Source organism: Neofelis nebulosa, chromosome 2, assembly GCF_028018385.1.
Source record: "Neofelis nebulosa isolate mNeoNeb1 chromosome 2, mNeoNeb1.pri, whole genome shotgun sequence".
Taxonomy (NCBI): domain Eukaryota; kingdom Metazoa; phylum Chordata; class Mammalia; order Carnivora; family Felidae; genus Neofelis; species Neofelis nebulosa.
Window position 1 is genome coordinate 189,880,444 of NC_080783.1, and position 27,993 is coordinate 189,908,436.

Sequence of the window (27,993 nt, forward strand, 5' to 3'; positions counted from 1 at the left end):
ACCTCTTCCCGACCACCCACTGCCCACCCGCCCCCCCCCCTTGCCCTGGGCCAGCCACACGGGCAGTAGCAATCACTATAGGATAAAAGTCACAAGGGGAGAAGGCTTTCAGGCCATCCCAGAATTTCCCTCTCCCCTCTCGCTGCTCCTGAAACCCTTTCTCTTGTCTTACCTGTTACTGTTTGCCTTGTCTTTGTGTTTATGGGTTATGATTAAATTCTCTCCCCTCACTTTAGGAGCTGTTGTCAAAGATTGAGTCTTATGCATTAGAGTGTCCACCAAAGAGCCTGAGTGGAGGTCGTGGGGCCCCCTTTACTGAGCACCGACTACATGCCAGCTTCTGCTCTTGATACTGAAAATGCGTTTTCTCCTATAATTTCACCAGCTCTCATTTAATCTCTGCAATCCTTTCCTGAGATGTGTCATCCTCCCATCGTATAGCTGTGAAAACTGAGGCTCAGTGGAGTTAAGTGGCTTCTAAGTGTCAGTCAGGACCTGCACCCAGACTGTCTTAATCCAAACCTTAGAAGTTGGTGTGCTACTTGCTGTTCCTCCCATTGGCAAGTGCAAAGCCATGTGCAGAGTAAATATTTATTGTTATTGACGATCTTGCAAGTCAGTCCCTGGGCCTGCGGAAAACCTGTTCTCTAGCTGTCAGGGGAGCGTGTGGCTTGACTAATCTTCTGATTTCCTGGAACCAGAGGCCCCACCCTCCCCACCCCACGGGAGTCCCCTGATATGCTGGTGAAGAGCCAGAACCAGGCAGACATAGGACTCAGGCAAGGCCAAGGAGTCAGTCTGAAGTGTAGGAAAGGAAGATGCTTTTGTCATTTGGGGAAACCTAGTCAGTGGACTAGAGGCTGCTTGCCCTCTTATAGTCATTTACTGGATAGGATGGCCAGAGGGGCAGAAGTCTGTCCTCAGCATGCTCTAAACACCTGTGACATTCCTAGCACTAAGATGTGGTTGTGCACAGAGCTGCAGAATTTAAAGACGCAAACAGACAGAGGAATAAAATGACGACATATAGTGGGACACATGCCAAGATAGTCTGTACCAAGTGCTAGAGGTTCATTGAGAAGCAAGCAGCCAATGCCACCTGGGTGGGGGGGGGGGGAGCAGGGAGGCCTTCATAAGGGAAGTGGCCTCTGAGCTGACCTGGAAGGCTGAAGGGGAGCTGGCCAAGCAGGTATGAGTGAGGGGAACAGTACAGGGAACTGGATGTGCAAAATGCACGTGGCAGGTTCAGAAACAATGAGCGATTCTGTATGGTGGGAACAAAGGGCAGATAGGGGCGGTACAGGGGGAGGGGCGCTCAGACAGGTAAACTGAGGCACACTTATAAATGGCGTTAATACACAGGGTAGTTTAGCCAGGCAGGACCCACCTGACTTTGTCCTAGAGAGTTCCACCTGTGTGGAGAATGGATTGTTAGGCGAGGTGGGCATGGGGCCAGGGAGCAGCCTGCCCTGCCCTGTACCTGGGAGATGGTGGTGACTTGGCCTGGGCAGTAGGCATGGAGAAAAACTTCTGGCTTCAGGCGTGGGGTGCTGGGGGGCCCCATTAATGAAGGCAAACCCTATGGGAGAAGGATTCTAGGTCACCATGTGGGAACAAACCACTGCTATTATTTTTTAGCACCTAGTAGGTAGTAGATACTCTATCAAGGGCTCCAGTGCAGTATCTTTCAAAGCTTCACAGAAGCCCTTGGAGATGAAGTCAAAATCAGCAACACCATGTAATATGCCTGAGAAAGCATAGAGCTGCGATCCGAACCCAGGTCTATGTAGCTCTGAGGCCCATCTGTTACCCACAGCATCAGGTCAAGGATGACGTACATGCCCCACTGAGTCAGGAAGCTGGAAACTCAGCCCGCAGGCTGGGGAGAGAGGTTGGAGCTGAGTCTTCTGGGACCCCGGGAGATGGTCTTCATAAGCTGTGAGAGTCCCTAGGTCTGTGTCCCGGAAGAGGGATGGCAGTCTCCGGGAGAAGTGAGGACTGAAGTTTCATGTGTACAACTGATCCGTCGAGACAGCACCCACCACATATACACACGAATGCACACAAACACTGCACACGCACAAGTGGTAAGACAACACAAAGCATCTGAGTCCAGAAAATCATAGCCATAGGGGACGGGCGGTGGAGAGGGGATGGCCAGTAATTAAGTGCAAGGCCTAAGCATAAATAACCTGGAGAGCCTACAGGGCGGGTTGCTCAGCCCTCCCTGGAAAGCTTTCCCAAGAACACTGTGGCAGTCCCCGGCTCCTTAGGAACGACAGTGTGTTCCCAAACTGTATCTGTAATTTGGTTGTTAGGAGCTGAAAACAAAATTTCACAGAGAGACAGCCTCCTAGATGACAGATCAGATGCCACCCCTGTCCTCTGCTATAATCTCTTCTAGCCTGGGAAGTCTTTACAGTGTGATGTTGGCTTTACAGCAGAACCAAGCCCTGTGTGTGTGTGTGTGTGTGTGTGTGTGTGTGTGTGTGTGTGTAGCATTTCCATGGAAACAAGCAGTCAGCGATCTAACCTGGGACACCTGGACCACAGCCTCCCTGAATTGTAGCCCAAGAAGTAGTAGAATGAATCTCATCTCCCACCTTGTGTGTCCCCCGCCCCTCCCCAGGCTTGGCAAATAGCAAGGTAGCATTTAAAAGCAAGATGCCTGGGGAGGATCTATTTACCCCCCAGTGTCCATCCTTGGATGGAGCTCCTAGAACACAGGTTTGTGAGTCGAACGTTCCCATAACAGGGAAGGGGCCTGATTCATCTGTCAGGAATGAAGGAATGTGGGAAGGCCCCCGGGGCCAAGCTCTGGGAATTTCTCAAGACCTGGCCCAGTTGTATGCTGGGGATGGGCTGATAGGAAGGAACTGGCACCTGGTACCTCCTGCCTTCTAACCTGGGGATCCATCCAGCTACGGGGTGGGACAGGTGCCCCAGGCCCCAGAGTAAGTGTGGTGGCTCACAGAGCAGAGTTGGGCTCAGTTGCTAGCCTTGAAGCATCCGGTGCCCTGAGCCCTGAGGCTAGAGTCCTGAAGACCTTCCGGCCTCTGGTGAGAAGTGGCACTAAAATTGGGGTGGGAGCTGAGTCTCAAGGTGGGGAGAGGTAGCTTTGATTGTGGGAGAAGCTGGGTGAAGACTTCCAGGCTGACATTTCCTGGCCTGGAGGCTGGCCATGGATGGATGGGGCCTGTGTGGCTCGCAGGGTAGAGAGCAAGATCTTTGAGGGGTCGGGGGAATCCAGTGTGACTGTATCTAGCACAACTTTTCTTCATCCCTTCTCCTCCACTTTGTGAAGGCCAGCTCAGAACGGTGTGTCTGGGGATTGGGATGAGGACATCCCAGGCTGCCTCGATGGGGCTGCACAGGATGAGTCTGGAGCGGGAAGACGAATCCCAAGCTACAGGAAGTTGGAACAAAGAAGCAGTTCAAGGAAAGAGCTCCGGCAGGGCAGCCGTTCCAGGGGTGAAACCCTGGCCCAGATTCCCAAGCAGCCAATCCAGTCTAGCTGGGAAGCCCACCTTCCACCCCAGCCCCTAGCCTGGACCCCTGGAGCCCCAGCCACAACTCTCTGTTGTATCGTTCTGCCCCTCCCTGTATTTTTGTCTTTCAGTTTGCCCCCAAGATCATTCATTCAGTTAACAAGCATTTGTCAACTTGTCAGTCCCGGCAGGAGAGAAGGAAGTTCCTTGTAGCTCCCAATCTGGAGAGAGGGGAGATCTCTCCCAGCTGACTGCAGTGTGGGGATACAGCTGCATCTCTAGAGACAGGAAGCATTGGGCTGACTACGGCAGCACAGGAAGGTGACTGAATCCACAAGGAGGTTCCCATGGGGCAGGGCCACTCCTCAAAGCTGGGGGAAGGCATCATGGGGCCAGAGCAAGGCTGTCATCTGAGCCTTTGCACGAATGACAAAAAGTCACTCCTAGGGGCATATGAATGATGACAAGATGTCCACTTTCTCCCACAAGAGCTGTTCCCACCAGAAATGGTAAGCAGGACAGTGGGGACAGGGCAGGAGTGGCGTGAGGGGCAGGGACCTGACCCAGGGGGCACCCTGTCCCACCCAATTGCCCTAAACAAGGGAGGGACCTGTATCACGGAGGGCAGGCTCGATTCAGGGCGCGAAGGACAGCAGGAGGACTGGAGACCTCATTTCAGACAGAAGAGAAGTCTGTGCAGAGATCCAAGGAGTGAAAGCTGGTGCCAGGTTGGGGAGCAGGGGGCACTGGGCAAAAGGCACGGAGGGCCTGGAGATGTAGCCGGTCAGTGGGGCCTTACACGCCTGCTCAGGGAAGAGGGGACGAGCCAACTACAGCTGAGATCGGGCCCTGGGAGCTGTTGGAAGATGGATAACACTGGGGTGGTGGTGGTCAACAGAACAGCGGAGGCGTGGCGGTTGGCCAGCAGGTGTGCAACTGTGCATGTGAGTGTGCAGCCCGTGTCCAGCAGCCGCTCCACCCCCACCGGCACCTAGGAGTGTGGTGCCCTCCATTAAAGTGGTGGTCTCGAAGGGGACTGCTTGCTCTGACCTGGCTTTGGAGGGAGGGTGGAGCCTCTGCAGGAAGCTGTTGTATGGAGAAGGCACAGAAATCCCCAGGGCCACTAGCCCTGTCCTATGGGTCCAGGTGGCCTCTGATCAGACAGAACCCATGCCCTTTGATAGGCAGGGCCTTGAATTTGAGGGTGTTGCTTTGGAGCCAGAGGAAGCCCTCCCTGGTCAGCATAGTGGTCAGTCACCTTGTGGGTCCTTAAGCTTTCATGACCTGGAGGAGTGCCTTCCTCAGTTGGCACCCTGGGCACTGAGGTTGCCTGGCTCTAGTCCTGACTTTGCTCCCAGTCCCCATAACCTCCTGAAGCTGTTCCCTGCCAGCAGAAGCTAGGCTAGAGTCAGCCAAACCCAGGGTCGGCCCTGGTTCCGCAGAGTTGAACCGGGAGCAAATCACCTGACTTGTCTGAGCCTCAGGGTGCTCAAATACAGATCCTGGCTAGGTCTCCAGTACCCCCACCCCTGGCCATTCTGCTCCCTTGGGAAACAGGCCGGTGGGGGCCTGGGGCAGGGGTGGGGGCGTGCAAGTGCGCTGGGGACTGGCCAAAGCCTGGCCCAGTGGGCTTCAGGTCCCAAGCCCTGGGATCCGGCAGTTTCTGGCAAAGTCAGGCCACTGGGAAGCCCCGGGGTGCCCCCTACCCCCATCCCAGCCCGGAGCCCAGGGAGGCCCTGGCCAGGCCCGCCCCGCCCAGTGCTCGGTAGGGCGTATTCCCGCCTTGGGAGGCGCGGGCTTCCCGGAGCGGGGCTGGCACCGGGGGTGGGGGTGGGGGGAGCTAGGAGGGGAGCGCGCACCTTGGGGACGACGATGGACGCCCGCCCGGCCGGGTGCGGCCGAGGCGGGGCGCCAAGCGGCAGGGCCCGGGCGGCGGCGACCGGGGCTTCCCTGACTGCCCTCCCCGGAGGGCCCGGGAGGAAATGACAGCGCGGGAGCCGGGGCGGGCGCGGAGGGAGGGGCGGCGCCCGGAGTGACACGGCCTGTCACCGAGGCGGCCGCCACGCAGACCCTCCCGCGGCCGCCGCGAGCCGGGGATTCCCCAGGCGCAGACCCTCCGCGGCCGCCGCGGGGCCGCCGCGTCCCGGCTCAGCGGGACCCCGGCCGCGGGGGGGGAGGGGGTGGGGATCCCAGAGCGGCGGACCGCGGGGCCCCGGGCACACGCCGAGGCCGAGCGGGCCGGAGAGGCGCCCCGGGCGGGCGCCGGGGTCTCCCGGGCTGGGCGACAGGAAACTCTGGGGAGTGAATGGAAAGAAGTGGGTGGTCCGGCCCCTGCGACTTCCCCTGACATCACTGCCCAAATAAGGAGCTTCCAAGCGGCCGCGGGGCGGCCCAGAGCCGCGCCCGCCGCCGGCGCCCGCCCGCCAGCCCGCCCCGCGCCCACCCCGCGCCGCGTGGGCCGCCTGCGAGCGCCCGGGGCACCGCCGGGCGGAGCCGAGCCGGGCGGAGCCGAGCGAGCGGGCGCTGCCGAGCCGCGCGGAGGCCGGGCGCGCAGCCCAGCGCAGCCCAGCGCAGCCCCGGCGCAGCCCAGCCCGGAGCAGCGGAGCCGCGGCCGGCCGGCAGGTAAGCAGCGAGCGCCCCGCGCGCCGCGCCCCGCCGCGGCCTGGCCGCCCCGGGGCCCCGCACGGCCGCGCGGGCGAGCAGCCCCGGCCGGGGCCGGCAGCGGGCGGACTGGCGGGCGCCGCGCCGGTGGGAGAGGGCTGGGCGCGGGCGCGTGTGCAGGGGCGCGCCGGTGCCAACTCCCGGGACCTCTGGGACTCCTCCGTAGCCCGGGGTTGCCTGGTGCACGCGCTCTCCGCCTGTGTTTCCCAGACGCTACTTCTGTCACCGCCCTGGGGTGACACGAGCGTTCCCGCGTTCACACTTCTCTCGCACACCCGCGCCTGGCACAGCCCCGCTCGCCGTCGGCATGCGCAGCCCCCTGTGCCCCGGGCAGACCCTCACCCCGCCACGCCTCTCAGGCCCGGCGCTGCCTTTCACGGTGGGACACAGCACACCGGCGGGGACTGCTGAAGGGCTTTGGCAGCCCTGGCCACGCTTCCCCCTGGAGGCGGTGGCAGTTTCAGACTGTCACCGCCGACCAGCCTGGTGCTCCTCTGGTATATTGGGAGTGAGTTAAACAACGTAGCTCTGGCTCTTCCCGCCCCCCTTGCAGAATGGCACCTGGCACCGGGGGTGCAGTCTAGGGGGTGCTGTACCTGGCATGGTCGGGAGGGTGTGGTGACTGGCAGGGAGCTACTCCCGGCCTCACAGCATGGGTGTTTCCAGAGCAGCTGCCACTCCGTGGGCATTTCTCTGAGCACCCTCCCCTCTCCTCAACCAATGCAGGGTTCCAGGAGTGGTGGCGGTGGGCAGAACAGGTGCAGGTGGTGTCAGCCACCGCTTCTTGCAGGGGGCTCTGTGCAGCGGCTGCGATGGCTTATCTATAAACTATGCAATGTTTTCTTTGACGGTTTGATCAAGGACACGGTGGAAACTGATCCAGTCAAGTTAGGAGTCCGTCACTTAGTGGCTCTGGGCAGATTCTTTAATTTCTTTCAGGCTGCATTTTATCATCTGAAAACTGGGGATGAGGGTCCGCAGAGGAACGTTGTCAGGGAGAATTGAGATCATATAAGCGAGAACATTTGGTAAATAGAAAGCCCAGTGCACATGCCACTTACCCTGGTTTGGATGATTCTGGGCTGGTATTTGCCATGGCTCTGCTCTGTGATTGAAGGAGATCGAATGCCATTGCTATTCAGTCATCTGCAAGAAAGGGGGCACTAATAAGTGTCCTGTGTGTCTGCTAACAGATTCCCCAAAGTGTGTCCTGTGGAATATTAGCTCTGAAAGCTGCACCGTGAGTAAAGGTTTCCCTGATCCAGTACGTCTGGCAAATTCTGCAAGCTCTCTGTCACCCTTCTGGCCAATCACAATCCACACTGGCAGATTAAAGGTTCTGAGAAGTACTGCAATAAAAGAACCTGTTTAACGTTGTCAAGCCAAGCATTTCCCTAGCTGATCCCCCAGCCCTTTTCAAGTTACACGTGCTTGCTCTCCGAGGAAACAGTGTTTCTGGGGCTACCAGCATTGATGGTGTGGGATTCTGCATTTGCAATCAACTTTGAGAGCCAAAGTCTAATTGCCTTCTTGAATTAACAGTAGGCAGAAGCTCAGAGAGGTTCAGTGGCTCACCTGAGGTCACACAACTGAGCAGCGGCCCAAGATAGTGGTAAAACAGGGACGAGAACCCAGACTCCTCACCTGGTGTCCTCACCCCATTCATTCAGTTACGTCCAGAAGTTGGTAAGTCTCTTCTGGAACCAGTTTTGTCACTTTATGTGGGCACTCTGCAGTGTATATTTGACAGATACAAAGATTTAAATGAGTAATTGATGAATGAACCAAATGAAGATCAGGTGGCTACTGTGTGTCATTTGTTTTGGGAACTTTAGCACGTAAAGATGTGGAACCCAGGGCACCTGGGTGGCTCAGTCAGTTAAGCATCAGGCTCTTGATTTTGGCTCCGGTCACGATCTCACAGTTCGTGGGTTCAATCCCCACGTCGGGCTCTGCGCTGGCAGTGCAGAGCCTGCTTGGGATTCTCCCTCTCTCCCTCGCTGTCTACTCCTCCCTCTCCCATGCTCTGTCTTTCTCTCTCTCAAAATAAATAAATAAAATATAAAAAAATAAAAAAGATGTGGAACCCATGGTGAAGAGTAATGGTGTCAGCGTCATCATACTCACACATCAATTTCTGAACACAAATCCTTCTCTCCCTGCACACAGACATGCTCACGGTCTGGATCACACATATGCCCCACACATCCACACATGCTCCTACATATGCACATGCTCACCTGCTTCTATACACACACACACACACACACACACACACACACACACACACACACACACTCCTATGCACACACTGTCACACACATGCATCCTATTATGCTCCAGGCTGCAGCCAGGAGGCACTCATAGCCATAGGCATGTCCCCTTGTCCACACATCTCCAGAGCTTGTGGGGGTGCCTGGCATCTGCTTTCCAAGATGGGTACTGAGCATATATAGGAAGCCCTTGCAGGGCTAGTCCAATGTTTGCATTTCCCCAGCGTTGTTTCATTCCTTCCATCTGCCATACTGATCTCCCCACCTTCTTCTTCTTCTTCTTCTTCTTCTTCTTCTTCTTCTTCTTCTTCTTCTTCTTCTTTTTTGTCAGCTATCATTTGGTCATGCATGATGTGACTGATACAGCTCTGGCTTCTGTGTTTGTGTTAACCAACCATCAAAGCTCTGTTAGGGCAAGGACTTCGTGTCATTTGTTTGATTGGAATCCCCAGCTTCTAGCAGAACGCCTGGCACAGAGGAGAGGTTCAATAAGCATTTATTGAATGAGTGAGCGAGCAAATGACTGCTGGCTGCTGGCATGGCTGCGACCCAGGCCAGCATCCAGGGGGATTCGCTCAACACGTTTGCTAAGTGCCTGCTGGGTCCCAGGCACCTTTCTAGGGATTACGGCAATGCAAACCATTTAATCCTCTGTTCCGGGAGCTTACGTTCCAGTGGGAAGAGAGACAATGAATGGTAAGATAACGCTGAATAGTGATACACACCACAAAAGTGTGACTGTTAGGGAGAAATGGAGGAAGCTAAAGATAGGGCCCAAGGAGTCTTCTCGTGAGGAGTTGACATCTATCCCGGGATCTGAATGATGAAGAAGTGACAGGCATGCAAAGATTCGGGGAAAGAGTATCTGAAGCAGAAGGACAGCAGGTACAGAGGCCCTGCAGCGTGAAGGAGCTGGGCTGAGGGCCCGTGGGGAGGCCACACTTGCAGTTCGTTGTTGACCCCCCCAAGCACCGCTGGGAGGGGGCAGTTGCCGGTGTCCGATCTTCATGGTTCAGTCACGAGAGCCAAACTTGGTGTGTGCTGGGCTTTGGGGACAGGGCTGCCTCTGCCGCCTCAGAGGGCTGCCCTCCTGTCTTGTCTGCCCCCACCCCTATAAATGAGGGAAGACTTGGGCTCCGAAGGCCCCTTCCAACTCTGCCATAATAAAAATTTGATGCCCTGTTTGCAGGAGGTTCACAACAATTCAGGTGGTCCATCTGGAGGGATTGTGAATTACTTGTGCTGCTTCCATTATTAATAACCATGATGTCATACGTGTGTGTCGTTCCTGGTCAGCTGCAGAGCCCTGTCTCCTGTTATCCCCTCCCTCCGTGGGCTAATCTGCCGGTGGGGGGGCAGGAGGGGGTAGGGTCTAGGAAGGAGGGTCTGGGGGGGCGGGAGGGGGTAGGGTCTAGGAAGGAGGGTCTGGTGGAGCGGGAAGAGAGCTTGGTCACTGCCATTACCACCACTGCAGGTTCCTTCAAGCCACTCCTCCAGCCCCTGAATCCCTGCTTCCTTAGCTGTACAGCAGGATACAGGAAAACCTACCTCCTGAAGCCCTGGGGTATGAAGTGAGAACCTGCATGTCCAGGGCCTGGCCCATAGTACCTGTTGGCTCCCATTTTACAAACGAGGAACTCAGAGTTAAGAGAGATTGTGGCTTTTTTTGGGTCCACTTCTGTTATCTTCACTCTTCCTTGCTCAGGGATGATGGGTGCATAGTAGACTCTGAATAGCTATTTTGTTGAACGCGTTTGCCTAAGGTTGCACATCTAGTAAAGGGCATACCTAGGACTCGAACTCAGGCCTTGGGGCTCTAAAGTCCTTTTCGTAAACACCACACTGTTTGGGAGTAGTTGTCGTGGTTAATAAAGACACATCGTTGGACCCCATTTGTGGATGATCAGAATTACTGCTGCTTTCTTGAGCATCCTAGAGTTGTAAGGTCTCCGCTTCTGAGGCACGGTGTTCTTTGTAAACGAGTCCGTGGATTTCATAAGAAACATTTTGGAACCCTCTGGAAGAAGGTGTGGATGTGAGAAAATGCCCTCCTGAGGACCGAGAGCATGGCTCTTAACCAAGGGCGGCCTTTGCTGTCACCTGAGGGGTTTTTAGCAGAAGAGCTCTAAGTTCTACCCCCAGATTGATTCAGAGCCTCTCAGAATGGCATGTGGGCATGTGGAGAAGTGCCCTGTGCTAGAAGGGCAGCCTGGGGATGAGAAGCCCAGCCAGCTGGGTGCCCAGGAAGTCTGGCAGGCCCTACCTCTGCCTCCACTTTCCGTGCGTCCTTAGTTGTGGCTCTAACGCCCTCGACCCAGGCCCACACCAGGTGCATGGTGACAACATGAGCTATAGAGCCCCACAGACCCAAGTCTGCATCTCCTCCTTTCTAGCATGTTCCTTGGCCACACTCCTTAACCTGTCCTAAGCCTCGCTTGCTTGTCTGTAATGTGAGAATGCTAACACTTACCTACGAGGTGGCTGTATGGATTATAGGAGACCACCTGTCAGGCATCTTATGAGATATCTGTGCCTGGCCTGTAGCAGGTGAACAGCAAACAGTAGTTTCAGTGATGAATGTAAAAAATTCATGATAATGATAAAAACAGTGACAGGATTTGTGAATCAGCTACTGAAGGGTTCAGTAAAAATGGACCAATTTGCTCCAAACACCAGACTTTCGAGTCTGGCACACTGCAGGCCGTACTTGGCGGTCTGCGGGCTAAGGAGTTACCAGCTGTGCTGTCTTCCCACACCTCGTCATTGGGGGCTGAGTGGGGACCAGGGCCGGCATGCCTCTGACAGATCCATTGGCTCAGAGAGGGGGCTGTGAGGTTTGGAGGTCAGTGTTGATGTTCAGGCTTGTGATCAACCCCATCAGTCTGCTCTCCTGCCGCTGAGGCCAATGAACAGGGCAGCTGGGGGGAAACACCTGGCTTGTGGGAAACGCAGGCGGTGCACGAACCTCCTCTGCCATTCATGCATTTACTCACTGACAGTGGACTGTGTCCTCCTGTGGGCACAGCCCGGGGCTAAGCCCTAGGAGACAGTCTGCCTTCTCAAGAAGCTCAGAGTCTCACAGATCCAACCATTCACTAGCCACGTGGCCATAGACAAGTTGCATTTCTTCTCCCGATATCAGTTGCCTCGCCTCTAGAATGGGGTTGTTCTGGCTACTTTACCAGAGGAATATTCTGTTGTTTGAAGGACCTGCCTGTCTCCGGGGTGTGAGGTTTTAGGGTCTCTGCTCGAACGGTCGGGCAGAGCACAAGGGGTTTGGAGCCAGAAGAAACTCCACTCTGCTGCTGGCTCTGCCACGTCCTTGCTGTGTGATTTGCTGCATTTTTTAACTTCTCTGTTTCCTTTTTCTCACTGTATAATGTGGTTATGACACCTTTGTTGCAGGGCACTATGTGTGTTAGGTGAGATGATGATAGAGAATCTGGCTCTCAACGAATGTGACTCCCATTTCCTTTCCGTCTGGCTCTTGGCTCTACTGTCCTGTGTGTTGCTGTTTTTTGGAGAGTCCCCCCTACCCACTGCTGCCCAAACTCATCAGGTGCCCAGGAATGGGCACGGCGGGGGCGGGGTGGGGGTAGGGGGGCAGACGGCCAGATTGGAAGTCCAGGAAATAAGCACGTGCTTCTTGGTGAAATGTGGGCATGGGAAGGTGTTTCCAGCCCAAGAGGAATCAGGACCAGGATGCAGAGCCGGGAGTCCTGGGTTCTGTCCTGCACCCACCACTGGGTCACCGTGTGTCATTTGCCAGTTCCCTCCCCCTCTCTGGACCTCAGTGTCCTCCCTGGGGCCAGTCTGCAGGATCCCCTGGCTTTCTTCCTGCTCTGAGAGGCCTGTCGGCTTTTGATGTGCGAGCGGAGCGCCGAGTGGCCACAGGAGCAGAGTAGGTTGGCTGGGTGTGGGGATTTCACCAGCTTTTTCCAGCCTGGGCTCGGCTGGAATCGATTGTACAGAGAGGCCGGCACACAGCCCCTGGGCCAGAAAGAGACTGTGGTTTCTAACTGACAGAGCTGCTCCCGGAGAGGAGGCAGGTGAAGGGACATTAATGGCATTAAATTAAATTAAAAGAGGGGCATTGCTCCTTTTTTTTTTTTCCTTAAAGAAGGCCCAAAAGGCTCAAACCACCTCCTTCCCCAATAGCTTTCCTTTTCTTTGAGTTAAGCAGTGTGTTTGGCTGGGAAGAGTTTGTTTTCAGGTCACCTGGAGGGACGCAAGAGGTTTGCAGAGCAAAACTGAGCACTTAGATATTCATTTACCAAGTATCTGCTGAACACTTACCAAGTGTCAGGCACTGTTCTAGGCACAGAGCTGCAGCAGTGGTCAAAACAGACAGCAGTCAGTGCTCTCCTGGAGCTTAGAAACCAGCAGAGGGAGGCATACATTGCAAAAGGGGCACCAAAATGTGTAATATGCCAAATGGAAAAAAAGCCGTGGAGGGAAATAAAGCAGGGTAGGAAGCTAGAGAATGCCAGGGGGAGGGATCCAGGGGGCCCTCGTTTGTAGGATCGTCAGGGAAGTTTTCACTGATAAGGTGACATTTGAGCAAAGCCACAAAGGAAATGTAGAACTGAATAGACTAATTTGAGAAGAATGTCCTTTTTCCATGGCATACATGGAAAGATCCAGACTTCTGGGTCTTTAATATGCAAGATCTACGGAATGATCTTATTTGGAGCTAACCTGGTCAGCTCAGCCAGGCAGCTCAGACTCTGAGCTATCCTGCTCTATATACAGGATACCGAATCTAATTCATGATTGTCGTTATAGCAACGCTAATAATAATAACAGTGAGCTGGATAGGACTCTAAGTGAATTGGGCTCCAGGCCTGTCCTCAAAGGCTGTCTTATTCTAACAAGGTAGAAGGTATCACCTCCATGTTGCATCTGGAAACTCTGTATATGGAGTGACAAGCCCAGGACCATCTTCCAAGTGAGGGGTAGAGTGGACCCAAAGTCGACTTTGCATCGGACACCGTGTGTCTCCTTACAGGGCCACTGGGCACCCAGCTTACCACTTTGCAGGTGGTAGGGGATAATATTTCTTGAAAACAAAATAAATCCATAGACTAAGAAAGTATGATGACTAAAGCAACGTGGGACTCTGGACTGGCACGGAAAATGGACATTAGTGGAAAAACTGGGGAAATACGAACGAAGTCTGTAGTTGAGCTAATAGTAATGTACCAAGATCAGTTTCTTAGCACAGACGGACCTTGGTTATGTAAGAGGTGAGCATTAAAGAAAACCGGCTGAAGTGTATAGGGGAACTCCCCTCTGTCTTTGCAAATCTTGTGTCCGTATGAGATTATTCCAAAGCTGTAAGTTTGTACAAAAATAAGTGAATAAATCCACATATACTCCGACCACTGGCCTCCTCGGGGTTACTGAGGGAAGTCATAAAAGGTCATTAAGTAATTGAATCCCCGCTGTTATTAGTCACCCCGAGTGTGCTACCTGGAGCTGCCTGTGTGAGAGAGGAGAAGCAAAAGTATAAACCAGCGTGTGGCATGATGCTAGGGGAGAAATGTTCTCTTGGAGGTATCTCCCCTGGAGACTGTCCCCAAATGAATTCCTAGTATACCGTCTGACCTACATTTTAGGCGATTCCAAGTATGCCCTTTACACGTGACGAAAGTTCACCAGCTCATTTTCGCCTGATGCTACAGCAGACAGATGGAAACCTAGTTTTATCTGTGAAGCTGTATCATGTGACTGTATGAATCGTAGTGAGTAATGGCTGAGAAGGAGTGGTGCCAGGTAGTGAGAACAGAATCGGAGAACTGGAAGGGCTTATTACTGCGAATCGGGTTTTCTTTTAGGGTGGAAAACATTTACGACCAGCAAAGGGTGTCTTCTGGGTCGAAGGAAAGAGCCTGCGGTCAAGGGATTCTTAAGGTTTGGTCCCTACGTGCTGTGATTCCCCATTCACAAAACACGTGAGCTGGCTTCGGTGGATCTCTGGAGACCCTCCGTCTGAGAACCTCTGAGCCCAGAGCAGGTGATTGGCCCCGGCTCGCCTCACAACTGCAGAGCACCATGACTTAGCCTGCCCGGGCAGCTTGGTCTCCTAGGTGCTTCCAGAAGGCTCGTGTCACTCCACACGTTGCCTTGGTGTGTGGGCATTTGGTGTTGCCCTGGAGTGCAGGAGGGGCAAAAGATGCTCAGACGGGGGACAGGAAACCATCGTCCTAAGTCTATCAGAAAGCGTTTCATGTTTACAAGTGTAGGATGGCCCTCCGAGATGGGCTCTTTATTTTTCAGCAGGCTCTGATCTTGTAAAATGAAGAACTCCAGCATTGCCCACGGCATGCTCCGTAGAACATAGGTGCAGAGGGGTGGAAAGATGTGTTACAGGGAGAAAATAAAAGTGTTGCAGCCACGTATCATAAGGGCTATATACTGCAGGACTTCTGGGTCTTTAATATGCAAGATGTGCATTGGAAATGTCCAAAAAAGTGTGTGTGGGAGAATGTGTGTGCGTGTGCGTAGAAGCGGGTATTATGTGCAGTTTTCCAAGCTTGACTGATCAGAGAATTCACATATAGCTCATATAGATGTACCTATAAGACATGGGACATACGTATATGAATATACGCGTGAGGAATGTATGTGTATATACAAGGAGTAGCTGGACTAGAGTTTCATACGGAAACATTTGGGGGAACACTAGAGTTATCTGAGGTCAAAGCTGAAAAAAACACGAATGCTAAATTGTGGCTCTAAAACTTGGTTCTGCATATTAGTTTCAACATGTCAGTTTCACACATTTTTTTCCTATTTTGTTAACTTAATTTCTTTTTTCTCAGAAGAAAAGTGGCAACTCGCATGCAAACGATCCTCCCTCCTCCCCTCCGGGTTGTGTTCATGGGAGACAGAAGTAATGTCATTGAAATGAGGGTAACCAAGCCCATGTGACCACTCAGCGGTGGGCCTCTAACCCAGAAACCCACCTGTGACATTGGTGTTTCTAGAGCTAAAAAAGAACCACATTAAAAAAATGCCACTATGGGCCAAAATCTGGTCTTTGTCAAGTCTGGCTTTTGCATGTGAAATCTGCACGTACACAGGTGTGTTTTTCACACTGAAAGGAGAGCACTGTTACTGGTCCGTGTGCCCGTCCGTGGACGTGCCCGGGTGGGTGAGGACACATTTTGATTTGATGACCGTTTCGAGCTAGGCTGATCCTCACAGCACCCCCAGATCGCAGCCTTTCCCCACTCCATGTTGCCCCCAGGGGAGAGTCCTGTACACTGCCTGCCTGCCTTGTCGAGACCTTCCAGCAGGGCCCCACCTCAGCCTCCGTGTTCCCTGACTCCTGTCCCCACAACCCAAACCCTGCTCTCCTCCTCCAGGCACATCCCAGGCATGTCCACATCCCATCCAAGGTGCAGGGTCCAATCCCATTCTGTGATTGCCTCTGTCAGAAACTGAATTTCAATTTCCTCACCTGGTCTTATGAGAACAATGTGCTCTTAAAGACTCCACGAATAAAGTAAGGGAGACATGGCAGAACGAGGAAACATTTAAGGTGGGGGAGGGGTCCTTTCTCTACGGTTTAGCTTGGGGTGGGGAAGCCTCACAAACATCTCATTTGAGGACAACATCTTTGGTTCAACTCATCCCTCAGACCCTGGCCTGTCCCACATCTGAAATGTGTGATCTGAGATGTTATTTGAAGTCTTTAATCCTCTCTTTCTCTGGCCATAAACATGGGCGGAAGCTACCGCCTCCCTCTTAGGGTGTCGATTCAGTGCAATGAAGCCTGTGGGGAGCCTAGAGCAGGTCCTGGTGCATAGAAAGCTACATGTTACTTGTCATCGCTATTTCTGAAAACTCCATCAACTAAAAAACAAAAAACAAAACAAAACAACAAAACAAAACCAGGCAAGTCTTTAAAAGTGTGCAAAAGATATAAATAGGTAGTTCACAAAATAGCCCATGAACGTGGACTAATGCTCTAGCTACCAAAAACCGAAAGACTGTACGTTAGAATGCTTACAGATGGCAACAATGTAAAAACAAAGAGAGATCTAGTGGTGGCAGGGGTCAAAGGGAACGCGTGAGCCTAAATTGGTACCAATGCAAATGAAAAATGTACATGCCCGCTTCTATCCAGCAATTCCCCAGCTGTAGGAAGATGCACGTGCACCAAGATGTGCTTGCACAAGGGAGAAATTGTTTGAAGTAGGGAGAAATCGGAAGGGCCCTCAGTGGCCAGCAGTGGCAATGCTTAAAAATCTATTATGGTGCGTTTGTCACCGTGGAATGTTTTGTGGCCATTTAAACAGAAAAGTGAATCTGTAGGTCCCAACGTGGGAAGACATTTCCAACATAGTCTTAACTGGAAAAAAGGTTTCTGTGTGATAAGTTTAATACAATCCCATTTTTATACAGAGAAAGTTAAACAATTATGTGTGCACCTGCACACTGAAATATGTTTTGTGCTCATGGAAACAGAGTGGAAACATACCAGGGAACTGTTAGTGGCAGTTTCATCTAGGGAGTAGAATTTGGGAGGGCAAGAGCGCCTGGGTGGCTCAGTCGATTCAGTGTCCGATTCTTGGTTTCGGCTCAGGTCATGAGCTCATGCATGGGATCGAGCCCCACATCAGGCTCTCTGCTGACATCGTGGAGCCGGCTTGGGATTCTCTCGCTCTCCCTCCCGCTCTGCCCCTCCCCTGCTCCTGCCCACACTCCCTCAATTCTCTCTCTCTCTCCAAATAAATAAATACACTTTTTAAAAAATTGGGGAGGGTGGGGAGGCGCTTGCCCACATTTTACGTTAAATACTTCTGTGGGTATTTTAAAATATTTTTTAAACGAAACAAAAAAGAGAGCCCAAGGAAATGAAAAGACTAATACTAATCTGTGCAGTATAGGATCATCGAGAAGATTAACTGAGATGATACTTGACAAGCAACACAGTGCCTGGTGCTTTAGCAAGTGTTTCCTTTTCCGTTCCTGCATGGACTGTGTGCCACCTCCTGTCCCCTCTGTGGCCATCCCAGTGTTTTCCCCAGACTGAAGGCTCCTAAACACGCCTGCTGACACACTGCGCGCCTGCCCTTGAGGGGCCCCCGGCCCCATCTGGGGAGCCCGCCCTGTCTCAGTTTCCAGCAGTTCCCCTGGGGTCTTTTCTTATGGTCCCCACACCTCCTGTCTGCCAGAAGATGCCTCTCCTCACCTTTCAGCATGGGGCCGTCTTGGTCACCAGCACATTCTGAGGGTGAATCTTATCATTTGGGTCAAGTCGGCTCACGGATTTCTCTTCTGTTTTCATTCAGGGCCAGGCTTTCCCACCCCGTGCCCCCCCCCCCCGCCAACCTCTTTCCTGGGGCATGTGGGCTTTCCTGGGTCCCTTCCCCCCCTGGCTTCCACCTGGTCCTAATGAATTCCATCATGTCTGCTTAAAATCACTTTACTTCCAATTTGCTAATTTAATTCTAGTCTTACAGAATTTTGGCAACCCTGCCAAATTGGGTGCCAGATGCAGATTTAATGAGCATATTTTCAGTTCTTTCTTTCCTGTCTGCATGAAGATGCTGAAGAGAACAGGGTTTGGAACAAGTCCCCAGGGGGCTCCCTGGAATATCCCTCCCTGGGTTTGACCCTGAGCCACCGGGCTCTGACCCTCCAGCCAGGTCTGTCCCCCGTGGGACGGGAAGAGTTCGTGTTCTGTTCCTCCGGGAAGGGAGTCATTGCATTTTCCTCCCTGTCCTAGAAGCCCCAACCCAATTCCCATCATTTGGACTTCACAGGAAATGTATTTGGAGAAAATTGCTTATTTCCTCCGGCCTATGTCTTCCAGCAGCCATGTGCATGCAGTTCAACAGATGTTCAAGGATTCGTCTATTCTATTTCACAAACACATACTGAGTGCTTTCTAGAGTGATTTCTCAGTGTTTTCTGTTGACTCCCTGCAAGAGAATTATGGGCCAGGGGAAAGCGGGGCTTGGGAAAATGCAAGAATCCTGGGGCCTGCCCCTCGGCTATAGAATCCAAGAGTGTACAGGGTGGAGGCTGGGATTCCACCCCCCAGGGGATCCTTGTGCCTCCAGCATTTCCCTGTGTTACTTCATTTCAAATTCAAACCAACCCCTCACGGAGACATTTTTATCTCCAAGAGTAAGACTCAAAGAAGTCAAGTGGGTGGCTCAAGGCACGTAGTGGTGAATATCAAAGCTGGGACTGTGCTAGAGGCTTTTTGATTCTAAGTATAGGGCTCTTTCCATCTCCCCGTCACAGCGGCTCAGGACCCGTGATCACGATGCACGGCTCACGACTGACACACAGCCTGCCTGTGCCTGTCGTCGTAACCCACACGGGCCCTACTTTACAGGCGAGGAAACGGAGACTCGGCTGTTTTCACTGCCAAGCTGCCAGGCGTGCAGCCCTGTAAAAGCAGGAGCCAGGACCCACACCACATCTGATTGTAACTTCTGTGCCAAGCGGCGCAGAGGGCTGAATGGAGAATAAGTGGGAGTTCCTTCACGGAGCAGGAGAAACCCAGCAAAGCTCTGTGGCAGTGAAGCCCTTGCCTTTGGGCAAAAGTCACCTCTGTTTCTGAGCCTTGGGCTTGTCCTCGGCACAAGGGCAGGGTTGGTGATTTCCAAACACTTAAAACAGTGGGGCCTCCTGCATTCCCTCCTTGTAGCCCAAATACAACCTTACACGGTATCACGGTTTATACCAACAACACTGGAGACACTTGAGTGGCTCTGGGCTTTCTAGAAGGCAACTTGGGAACATCCTGTTTAGCCTCCAGCATGGGTCATCCATGAGCCTCCTCCCCCACCCCCTGCCCAAAGTGACGTGGTGCCTGTGGCCTCAGCTTTGGAGTCTGGCACGCCGGGGTCCAGTCTGGGCTCCACCACTGTCTGAATGCGTGACCTTGAGCAAGTTGTTTGCTTTCTCTGACTCTCGGCTCCTCTGTAAGGTGAGGATGAGAATAGTTGAGTCCAGGGGAAGAATAAATGAGCTAAGTGCATACAAAATACTCCGCACAGGACCCAGCATGTGGAAGTTGTGTTAACTCTCGTTTTCCTTAGATACAACATGAGAGATTAAACAGTCAGGGCAAGTATTTCCCAGGGCCTGAGGGACACCCTGTCGTCTAAGTGTTGTGGACAGTAAGGCACAGATACTTGTTAGTCTCTACGGGGGATGCGATCTCATTCTTAGAGGAACCTCCCAGGGCAGTGAGGGGAGCTTTGGGAAGAAGCAGGGTTCGAACCTGGCTTCTCAGACCAGACTCCCAGGGCAGAAATGCAGAAGGCTGGTGGGACTCGCCTCCAGTAAAGGCATAGCCGGGGACCATCTGGTCTCATGACAGTGGCTGCTTCCCTCTTTGGGCCCCCATCCCAGGTAGGGCCCAGGCTCAGAGAAGCCCAAGGAGGGGTGGTAGGATCAGAGCAGCGTGGGGGTCAGGGCCAAGGGGGTGGCCAGCAGATCCCAGCCTTTGGTGGCAAAAGCAGAGAAGGAAAGGCTGAGATGCTTTATAGACCTGCAGCTCAGGGGTGGTGAGGCGGTGAAGGAGGGGGGGACAGCTTTCCACAGGGGTGCCGGTGATGAGGCGAGAGTGCCAGCTCAGCCCCGCAGTCACATCCCTGGGGGGGAAATCCCTCCGCCCTCCCCCACCGCGCAGTGGTCCCCAAACCCTGGAAGGGGCTCTCATGCCCGCAGAGCCACAGTGACAAGAGAGAGTGAGTGTGTGAGAGCCAGTGGAGCACCAAGGAAGGGACGTTTTCCCCCTCAGCGGGGTTATTTCTGGCTCTGCTCCTGCTGTCACTGTGGAAACTGCACGTGCCCGGTTCGGTGTGGAAACATGATGAGTTTTCCAAGGCTGATGTGCACCAAGCAGTCAGCCAGGAAGCCGCTGTGGCTGCTGCTGGTAGGATGTGAGTGTATACCTCCCCCCCCCACCAAAACACTGCTCTTGTCTCCTGACTCTCTCTCTCTCTGCCTGTGCTGCCTTTCTCCTGAAGCTATATTTGGGGGATATGTGTTTCATGCAGCATGATAGGCAGAATAATGGCCTCCAAAAGATGTCCATGTCCCGATTCCCAGAACCTGTGAGTATGTTACCTCGCATGGCAAAGACACAGCAGATAGCATTCTGGCTACTAATCAGCCAACTTTAAAATCGGGAGATTATCCTGGATTATCCACTTGAGCCCAGGGCCATCACAAGGCCCTTGAAACGTGGAAGGGGGAGCAGAAGAATCAGATTCGAGGAAGGCTCTGCCAGCCGTTACTGACTTTGAAGGTGGAAGGGGCCATGAACCAGGGAATTCGAGCAGCTTCTAGAAGTTGAAAAGGAAAAACAAACAGAACGGATCGTCCCTAGAGCCTCGAGGAGAAACGGAGCCCTGCCAGCCCCTTGATTGTAACCCAGTGAAACCCAGTGAAAATGCATGGATTTCTGTCCCCCAGAACTCTGAGATCATAAATTTGTGTTGTTTGAAGCCACTGAATTTGATGGTGATCTGCTACCGTGACAGTGAGTAGTATACACCCGGGAGGCTGAGGCTGATGTGGCCGGGGTGCCTCAGAGGGGAGAGTCGCAGACGTGTTCTTCTGTTTTCCTGAGGTCTGGTCACAGGTCCCTGCTGGCTCGCTTGCTGTCCAGGTGGGAGAGTGACTTCCCCTCTGGGAGCCTACAGCTCCTTAGACCCCCAGGCGGGGTCTCCTGCAGGTACACGCTGTGAAGGTGCTGTCTCCGCCGCCCGGAACACCACCCCTCTCCCCTCTGTCAGCCCTCCAATTCTTCAAGGCCCCCTGTCCCGTCCCCTCTAAGTAACTTCTTCCTCTGACACCTGGTGCCACCCCTGGGGGACCTGACACTCTGGTGACTTTGCATTGTCTGGGTTTTAACCACCAGCCTCTGCTGCTCCTCCCCCAACACCCACCCACCCACCCACCCACCCACCGGCCACAGAGCAGGGAGTTGCCAGAACCGAGAAGGCCGAGTGGATTCGCTGGTTAGAGCTGGTCATGCCCAGACATGTAGGAGCCACTCTCCGTGCCGAGGGGGGTCTACACTTGCCCACGGGACACCCAGGGTCAGTCCTGGCTGTGGCGTCTGGGAACCCTTGGGCAGATCAGGCTGGAGGTGAGCAAGATCGATGGATATGAAAGCCCTTGAGCAAACTGCGGTCATGGGTAACCTTTCTCCCCGAGGTGCAGCCCAGGAGTGACAACTATTCTCCCACCTGGGGCATATGCCACCCTTCTGCCTGGGAGCCCCTTTTCCCTTGCTTTCCTGGGTCCTTCCCATATGCCTGGAGCTGGGCAAACCTAGAGAAAACATGGAGCTCCAGGGTCAGGACGTGGGGAGGCCGGTGAGGTGCCCGAGACGCAGAGTCCAAGGTAGTATGCCCCTCAGTGTCACACAGATGGAGCCTGGAAGGTCTAACCCCACGCTCCCTTTTATAGATGAGGAAACTGAGGGCTGGAGAGTGGGAACGCCTTGCTCAAGGGCGCAGGGGGAGCTCCTGGCAGAGCTGGGACCAGAACACCCCTCTGTCACCTTCAGCTCCAGGGCGGGTCCCCTCTGCCTCCAATTAAATGCGTGAGTAAGTGGCTGAGTGAGTTTATTACTCCAACACTGTTTCTTGGGTGCCTACTCTCTGTTAATACTCTGTGAGGGGCTGGGCTGCAGCTTGGGAACAAGACAAACAGTCCTTCCCTGAGAACTTACACTCTTTAAGGAGAGAGTGAGTAATTATGCATTAGCTCCCTGATTACAGTGGTGATGAATGCCGTGTCCGGGATGGTCGGATGGTCGGAAGTCGCGGGCTGTGAATAGTTGTGCAGGATAGTCCAAATGGGGAGCCTCCTCGTCAGTGTGCTTCCATGTAAGAGTTTCTAATCCAATTTGGAAGACAGGTCCACTGTGTCCTCAAAGGAATAGCACAAGGCTGTGGTAAGAAGTGAAGGAGCTAGGCTGGAAAGAGGGCCCAGAATTACAGCCCTAGCCCCTTACCTTCGGTCTCTCCCTGTTTTGGTTAACAGATCAAGTGCGGTCAGCCCTCACTGGGCTGGGGGGGGTGTCTTAGAGGAGGGGGGGTGTCTTAGAAGAGGAGCCCCGCAGCCAGGAAGGCAGGGGAGACCAGCAGGTGGAACAAGGCATTGCCCTGTCCTGGACTGGATGCGTGCAATGGCAGAAGGGGCTGGAACCCAGGCTTCTCTGCCTGGATGGACAAAGTCTGGCTCTCAGCATTGCCTGGAAGGAACCTGGCTTCTAGGAACTTAGGCGTCTCTCCCTCCCACCAGCTCACTGTGGGGCTTTGTACCCTCACCTCTCTGTATGAAGAAAGCCCAGGGAACAGCACAGAAATAGGTTTGTGCTGTTGTTTTGTTAAAGCTCCCTGCCTGTCTGTCGGGTGGGGCCCCAGATGACCCAGGGGCCAGTTCCGTCTCCCACACACTGGCTGGAGGGAGGGCTCTCAGGAGCTGCTCCTTTCCCTGAGCCCTATTTTATCTGTAAAATGAAAGTGAGAAAGACCAATTACTCCCAATTGTTAAAATTGGGAAAAAAAAAAAAAAAGGAGCAGATGTGCAAGGGTGTTTTAAATCCTTGGCTCATAAAGACATAGAAGATGCCACCAAATGAGAGCATTCCTTCAAGGATCAACAGGGCACCTTGCATCATTTGCAGAGTCGGAGACCCAGCTTGGCTTCAGGAGGAGCAGAGAAGGATGCCTGGCTCCTTCTGTTTGCTTTTCTTTAATCGGGAAGAATTATTCTGGCTGATAAATAATATCCACTCCTCAGCAGGGAGTTAGAACAGAAGGGGTTCTTTAGAGATGGGCTTGTTTGGTCTTTGGTCTGACGGAAGAGGAAACGGAGTCCCAGAGAGGCACAAGGGGAAGCGCCAAGCTGTGCGGGGTCCTGGGGCCGCCGCACAGGGAGAGATGGCAGGTTCCCCGGGAAAACCTTTTGGTTCAGGTGGACCTTGGACCCGCCAGTTTGGCAAAATCACCTGTTGCTTGTCCTGGATGTGGTGATGTCAGAGGCAACACCCTGGAAGGCAGGCCAGTGGTCGTGTGCCGATTCCGCACCCCAACTGCTGTGCTGAGCACGGGAGTACACAGCCAGTATGTGTCGTTCCTGCCCCCGAGACACTGGCTATCTGCAGGGAAGGCAGCCCAGCGGAAGGAAAACTGGTACAGTGTGATGTGGTTGGTGTCACAGCAAAGCTCTGGGTGGAGGGCCAGGAGCGTGAGGGAAGGGAGCTCTGGCTGGGCCCCGGGACAGTGGTGGGGCTGGGGCAGAAGGAGGTTTGGCCAGAGCTGAGCTTTCACAGGATGGGGCGGGGGGGAGTCTGGCTGGTAAAGAAGGGGAGGGAGGACCCTCCTGAGAGAAGAGACAGGGCGAACAAGGGTTTGAAGCCTGGGAAGAAGGCAGTGTGCTCAGGAACTATCAGGTAGTTGAAAGGCAAGGGGTGAGGCAGAGTGTCAGGAGAAGGGTGAGGCTGGACGGTCACGGTGGCCCTATGGGGAAGAGGCTCTGACCCTTTCCAAAGACATCTGGATTTCTGATGGCAGTCAGCAGGCATCAGAAGTGGTCGTGGAGCACCGCGATCTGTGCTGTTCTGTGACGCAGAAATACCCCTTTGCATTGCACGGACCGGTGGTGGGGGGTGGGCAGGGTGGAGAGGAGCTAATGGGTTTGAGACCATTCAGGGGCCAGTTCACTAAGAATCTGGTGACATATGGGATATGGGGGATGGGGGAGAGGTCACTGATGGCTCCTGGACTTCTCGGGATGCGTTGGGTGACTTTCAAGACGCCCGCGCTGAGATTCAGAATCTGACCCTGGGCCTTGGGCTGCTCACCTGGGACTCAGCAACAGAGGCCAGTTGGTCCCAGTCCCTGGATGATACCCCCATCTGCTGGTTCCCCCAAGAGGAACCAAGAAAAGCATGTGGATGCTGTCGGGATGTTGATTCATCTTCACCAACACACCTACAGATATTTTCCCGTTACCCGGGGGTAGTAAATTGAGAGAACTCAGTGTTTATTCACTCATTTATTGTCACCAGTTATGTTCAAGGCTTTGTGAGTGATACAGAGATGAATCAGACACATCCCAGTCCTGTCCTCAAAGTTCGTGTGGTTTGTCTGTGATGCCGACAAGAATTTGTATATATTGTATTACACACACACGGGAGAGGCGGTAAATGCCACAATAAAGAGACCAAATGCTATCTATAAGAGATCATTTCTGGCCAGGGAGGGTTGGTCATGGAGGGCTTCGTGGAGGAGGGGGCATATGAGCTGGGCTCACAATGGTGGATTGTGGTTGGATTCGGCCACAATGGCACGGAGACAAGCATTCCAGACAGAGCCCTGCACGGGAGGGGACGTGAACGCTCTGAGCAGGCAGTTTTGGCAAGGGCAGGGGTTTGTACGGGAACGGTGACGTCAGGGGCATCCTGGCATATTTGTGAGGGTGATCCCAGGTGGGGACTGTACTCTCCAGGAGGAACCGCTGAAGGAGTTGGGACAGGAACGGGCCAGGTGAGAGCTGGGTATCAGGGCAGTTTATCTGGCCTTGTGGAGAGAGTGAGGTCAGGAGGACAGTTTGGACTCTGTCACGTGTTGGTCTAGATGAGGGGACAGGCACTGGGTCTTAGCAAGGGTGACAGAAAAGAACTTCATCCACAGTTATTGACGCTTACTGAGGCTTTAGGCCGGGCGCTGTTCTAAACATTTTAATTTAATTTAATTCCAAATGGTTAATTTGGATTAACCAATGGAGTCTTCCCTACATCCGACCAGGTAGACGCTACATTTGTTACCATTTTACAAACCAGTTCACTGAGTCGCAGAGATGTGAAATGAACAACCTGACCCTGGTCACACAGCTAGCAAGCCGAGGAGGAAGGATTCAAACCCAGGAGCCTGTGCTCTTAAATCCCACCCTAAAAAGGTCTTTCCTAAGGGGACTGAGCAGATGAAAGGTAGTCCTGCCAGGGTCGGGCCCATTCCTCCCAGCCACCCGGCAACCCCGAATAGCGGCTCTGAGGGCTGACCCAGACCCTCCTGACCCCCCTATAGACTGTGAAGGGCCCAAAGGGCCCAAAGAGTCGGTTCACCGACTCGAACGGCCTACATATAGGAGGTGGCAATGCAAATAATTGATGCAATGGAAACTTTCTATGGAAAAAGGTACCCACTCAAACAGCCACAGAGTCCAAAAAAAGGAAGAAGGGCAGAGCAGACCCAGAGGGCTCTGTAGCAAACAATTTCCTTTGGCATAGCCTCCGCTGCCTGACTGAGCCCTTGAACTGGTGGGGGTGGGGGAGGGGCGGCCCTGGGCAGGAGTGGGGGCAGGTTGGGACCAGAAGCTCAGCTGGGTCCCTTGAGGGCCCCGGGTCACCAGGCTTCCCCTCTCAACTCAAGAGGCAGTCGTTGTGGGGACACAAAGCAATTGTCCCTCCAAACACCCACACCCTGCCTGCTTCTTCCCAGCGGGTCTCGCTTACTAACTGCTTCCCGAAGGTGGGCCCGTTGGTTGACGCTCTGCATTCCCTGGGGTCTCCCAGAGTCTAGACCTGCTCTTCTCTCTCTGTGTCCTCCTGTTATGGGATCTGGAATCTCCTTCTTTTAGAGGGCAAAATCCTTGTAAGTGTAAGTAAAGCTGAACGATCAGGAATAACCAAAAGAGAAAGAGCGGGAAGGTCATTGTTTGGAAAGTCGCCTCTATGTTATTTAATTCTTCTCCCAACCATTTTAGAGATGGGGAAACTAAGACCTGAAGTGTTAAATGGCACCTGAGGCCACACAGTGGCAGAGGCTGGAGGTACCCAGTTTTATCTGTGACCAAAGCCTGGGGCTGTCCTGCTGTGCGAGGCCACCCCATCTCCTTGTTTTCTGAACGTCTGCTCCCTCGACTGTCATGTGATGGTGAAGGAGCCTGCCTGTAGCATCAGTGTGACAGTGACATAATGTAGGGACAGCTTTGACACATGGTAGGCAGTCAACAAACATTGGTTTTCCCTCCCTACCCGTCCCTTCTGTCTCTCCAAACTGGGGAAGATGTGATGAGCCTTTTGGGGAGAAAGCAGCCCAAGTGTGGGGTGCCTTGGGAGAAAGGGCCATAATCGCTGATTTTCTGGCCCATCTTCCCTACTAGATCTGTGACATCTGAGGCAGGGGCCCAGGTCTCTTCCCCTTTGCACCCTGTGGTCTAGCCCAGTGACGAGGAGGGCCTTGTGGAAGGTCACTCAGCTGGAGGCAGCGGGACCCCAAGTGTGAGCCAGTCCGGTGGGCTTTCTACCACACCAGCGAGGGGAGACTTCCCGTGCGAGAGGGCCCCCACAAGGCGTGGCCCAGTATGGCAGGAAACAGCTCCTCTACACCTTGTCTGAGCCGGTGCAGTCCCTGGGGTTTCGACCGCAGCTCCTCTCCCTACCACTGTTTATTCTCCTGGACTCCTGGGCTGGGTGCCCTCCATGTGCCATTCAGTGCCTCCCTCCCCATCCCTGCAGTGCCTGAAAACCGTGAATATTCCTTCTGCCTAGTCCCAATATGGAGCTTAGGGGCCCGGGTGTTCCTGCCTCTCACGACACAGAATCCCTTACCCTGCCCTTGAAGTTCCTCTTTTTCTGTCCTCGAAACAACTGGAAATGTATCAGCATCCTCTGTTTTTAAAAACCCTGCTTTTACTGAGAGTCACCAGGTACTCTCAAAACAGGTCTTGTCTGTCCGTATCAGAGGCCCTGAGCCCCTCTGCCTTTCTCTCTGCTCGCTTTCCTTGTCTGGGACACCTCACTCTACTACATGGGAGGGAACAGCCTCTCATCTGGACAATGCAGCCAGGACCCGGGAGAGATCCAGAAGCAGCCTCTGGGCTGCCCAGTGCATATGGACAGTGTTCTCAGACTCAAGTGCAGGCATTTGAAGCAAAGGTGAGCACCCCAGAAAAGTGAGAGCCCCAGCCCGGCTGCAGGGAAGAAGGCAGAAAAATTTGCAGAGCCAATCGTGAAACAGGATCTCTAGGAGGGAAGACTGACAGAAGAAGGGCAGCTTGCAGAAGCTGGAGAAGGGCTAGGGCATTTATTGAGTGCCTCTTGTCTGCTGAGTTTGTGCCACATCTCTCACACATGTTGTCTCATGTGATCTATACCACAAACCCAGGGAAGGGTGATGTTTTTCACTTTTTACTCGTGAGGAAAGTGAGGCTCAGAGAAGTTAAGTAATTCATCTGAGGTCACACAGCTATTCCTGGGTGAAACCAGGGTCCAAACCCAAGCCCTTCTGATGCCTGGACCAACACTCTGCACCACCCATGAGGATTGTGTGGCGCTGGGTAAATGAGGCTTGCCAGTAATTCTCCCTGTTTCCCCTCCCGTTTGCTAAGTAGCCCAGCACGACCCACCAAGGCTATTCCTTGTGGTTCTGCCATGTGTGTCCCAGTGTCTTGGGTGTTCCTCTCTCTTCAGTGACCCACAGACCATGAGAGCAGAAATAAAAATACAGATGGATAGATTTGTCCCATGAATCCCCGCCCCAAGCAGATCAGACTCAGCTCAGCCGTGTGCCAGC

At 53.6% G+C, this 27,993-nt stretch overlaps 1 protein-coding gene across 3 annotated transcripts in view; it reads left to right on the forward strand.

Annotated features, from left to right (window-relative positions):
- HIVEP3 (HIVEP zinc finger 3) overlaps window positions 1-27,993 on the forward strand; it is a 473,741-nt gene that overhangs the window by 338,085 nt on the left and 107,663 nt on the right. Inside the window, exon 1 of one of the 3 annotated variants that reach the window (XM_058717828.1) lies at window positions 5,675-6,110. The exons of the other annotated variants lie outside the window; for them this stretch is intronic. The gene's annotated coding sequence lies outside the window, so the exon portion shown is untranslated. Of the gene's footprint in view, window positions 1-5,674; window positions 6,111-27,993 lie in introns of those variants that run through there. 3 annotated transcript variants of the gene reach the window in all.